We start from the raw sequence: 3,740 nt of genomic DNA on the forward strand, positions 1-3,740 counted from the left end.
ATATAAACTATTGATTCTGAGTCTCTCGTGTTCACAGTCGGCACATGCTGCATTTAATTAGGAAACTTTACAGGGACGTTCCTCTTTGGCATTCTGTCAACATCCACCAAAAAGATAAAGTAAAGGGCTGCAAAAAGAAACGCATAATTGCATATCTCTTGTGCAGTTTTGTGTGCCACATTCCTGCTTGTGAAAACAATTCTGCATCAAAATTCTGCTTTAAAGAAGTTACTTGTATCTAAATTCATTGCATCAAATGAGACATACTTGCAGACGGATGAAATCGCCCCGTCTCGATGGGCCAGCTCATTTAACTTCCATGTTCAGTTCTCATTAAGCATGTACGGCGATAGGTGTAAAGTACATTTACTTAAGTACAATTTTGAGATACTTGTACTTTACTTGAGTATTTCCATTTGTTTTCTACTGTGTACTTATACTCCACTACATGTATTTAATCCCTTTAGTTACTTCACAGATGTGGATGAATGATGTGAAATATAACCAAGTGTTGAATCAGACTTTAGTTCCACCTGGAGTAAATCCACCAGCTACCCTGCAGTCTACAAAGTACTTCAGACTAGCTGCACCTTCACCAGCTTTGAGAACACTTTCATGATCAGTCATTATAAAACATATCATATATATTATTCTGAAATGGACCAATCTGCACAACGACTACTTTTACTGTCTTTCACTATATTTTGATGAGAATACTTTTCTACTTTTACTTGAGGAACATTTTGAATGCAGGACTTTTACTGTAACAGAGCATTCCTACACTCTGGTACTTCTACCTTTACTCAACTACAAGATCTGACTACTTCTACTTTTACTCAAGTACAAGATCTGAGTACTTCTACTTTTACACAAGTACAAGATCTGAGTTCTTCTACTTTTACTCAAGTACAAGATCTGAGTACTTCTACTTTTACTCAAGTACAAGATCTGAGTACTTCTACTTTTACTCAAGAACAATACCTGAGTACTTCTACTTTCACTCGAGTACAATATCTGAGTACTTTTACTCAAGAACAAGACCTGAGTACTTCTACTTTTACTCAAGTACAAGATCTGAGTACTTATACTTTTACTCAAGTACAAGACCTGAGTACTTCTACTTTTACTCAAGTACAAGATCTGAGTACTTCTACTTTTACTCAAGAACAAGATCTGAGTACTTCTACTTTTACTCAAGAACAAGATCTGAGTACTTCTACTTTTACTCAAGAACAAGATCTGAGTACTTCTACTTTTACTCAAGTACAAGATCTGAGTACTTCTACTTTTACTCAAGAACAAGATCTGAGTACTTCTACTTTTACTCAAGTACAAGATCCGAGTACTTCTTGCACCTCTGTGTACGGTCAGAAAATCATATATTTGTTTAAATAAATAATGGGACTTTTTTATTGTTTAGAAGTTCTTAGCATTACAGTGTTAACTACAGGGGTCACCAGATCAATAAGAAACATTGAATGGTTGTACATGTATCAGATTTAAATGGGAAGACCATAAATGAACTTCTGCATGACCTCTGACCTCTGGTTTTATGTCCCTCTTCCGTCTTCATCCTCTCCTCTGATTGGTCAGCCTCGGTACAGCCTGAGGACCAGGAGATCAGAGACTCACTGAAGGAAAGTCACATTTGTTTCATTTATAGTTTGTTTATATGCTATTTATTTTAAACTGAATGTTGTTGTTTTTTGAATATTAATTAAAGTCTTGTATTTTAAACGGATTTTTTAATTTTTTATTAGTGTTCATGCACAAACACTGCCCCCTGCAGGACGTCAGGACCATCACAGCCTCTCAGTTCAGTTCAGCAGCTGGAATGAAAGACTGATAACTCTGGTTATAATTTAACAAACAACGCTTCCTCAAGTCTAATCTTAACAATAACTTAAATAAACCAAGATGATTAAAGTCTGCAGCTTGTGACTAATACAATTGAATATTCAAATCTGTATATTACTAAAACAACAGGTCAGATGACAAATCTATTATCTGTCCGTGAGAGTGAACAGCTTTACTCAGTCTGATGGTTATAGTTCTTTAAATGATGATATTTTTTATTTAATTTATAATAAAAATGCTTAATTGATTAGTTTAGAAAATGTTTGGCAGATGAACAATTTTTGATTTTCAATGCTATTTACACTCGGGTGTCTGTAGCTAACAATGCTATTTACACCTGGGTCTCCGCAGCTAACAATGCTATTTACATCCGGGTGTCTGTAGCTAACAATGCTATTTGCACCCGGGTGTCTGTAGCTAACAATGCTATTTGCACCCGGGTGTCTGTAGCTAACAATGCTATTTGCACCCGGGTGTCTGTAGCTAACAATGCTATTTACACCCGGGTGTCCGTAGCTAACGATGCTATTTACACCCGGGTTTCCGTAGCTAACGATGCTATTTACACCCGGCTGTCCGTAGCTAACGATGCTATTTACACCCGGGTGAAAATACTTTTGTATGTCATAAGGTTGACGTTAAAGCTACACATATCTGATAGTAAATCAATCCAGCTTAGGACCTCTTTCATTTTATGTTTAAGACTCAACATTCGGAAAGACGTTTGAAGAAGAGCAAATATAGAAGAATTTCAACTCGATACACAACGTTTTATTCCTATAGATATGCAGTAATATGTAAATCAAAGCCTGATTCAAAGCACATTCTTCTCCTAAAAACATGGCAACAGTTGTTTTCTTGTTATGGCTTAAAGGTCCTATTATCCTCTTGTTCAACAACATATTAAAGGTCTCGGGTACAAAGCATGTCTCTGAAGTGTTTGGCTGACACACCAGACAGATCGTGCATTGATCAGTGATGGAGCCCTCTGCTGGCAGACAGACTCTCACATGATCCTTTACTTTCATCTGTGCTGCTTTTAGAACGATACAAATACCATGAAGTGATGAAGAGGAGAATCAGCTGACTGACTTCTGCAGCTCTGATAGAAAGAGGAAAGAACAAAAACAAAAAACTGCTGCTGGAATCTCTCTCCACACAGTTTTCCTTTTGCTTCAAGTTTCAGCCTCCAAAAAAAACAAGAAAGGAGGAGAGAAAATGAGAAACAGACCATGGCGAGGAGGAGGAGGGGAGCTGGTCTGGGATCAGATATCTGCATGCCGAAGGAGGAGGAGGAGGAGAAGAAGAAGGAGGAGGAGGAGTTGTGGTGTGTGTCTGCAGCTCACATCAGATTTTCACACAAAAGCCTGAAGCTACCGAGAGAAAATCTACCGACTGTCTGGAGGAAACTGAAGCAGGAATAAAGAGACCTAAAATCTGAAGAAGATGTAAGAAAGGAAGCAGCAACAGGGTAATTACATCTGGGAAAAAGTGGGAAGTGTAAGGAAAAGTGAAACTGTGTCTCTGCTGGAGCTGAGTCGGCACATTCTGGATTCTTCATGGGGGAAAATACTGAGGAAAGTTTAATTTAAGGAGATAAAATCAGCTTTTGTCACTTTAACTTCACGTGCATTCGGATCTAATCTTGGGGAAACTTCAAGAGTCATCAGCTGATCCGAGGAAGTATTTTTTTTTTTATCTTTAAATCACATTATTTGGATTCTACTGAGACGGGAGATGGAGACGACAGGATTTTAAAGTTTTCTGGTAGAGTGACGGGGGGAGAGAGAGGGGGAGGATGAGGGAGGCGAGACGATGACCTCCTCATGACTTCCACCAGAAAAAGGAAGTAGAAAAAAACAAAAACAGATGCTGAACTTTTA

Source organism: Pseudochaenichthys georgianus, chromosome 7, assembly GCF_902827115.2.
Source record: "Pseudochaenichthys georgianus chromosome 7, fPseGeo1.2, whole genome shotgun sequence".
NCBI lineage: Eukaryota > Metazoa > Chordata > Actinopteri > Perciformes > Channichthyidae > Pseudochaenichthys > Pseudochaenichthys georgianus.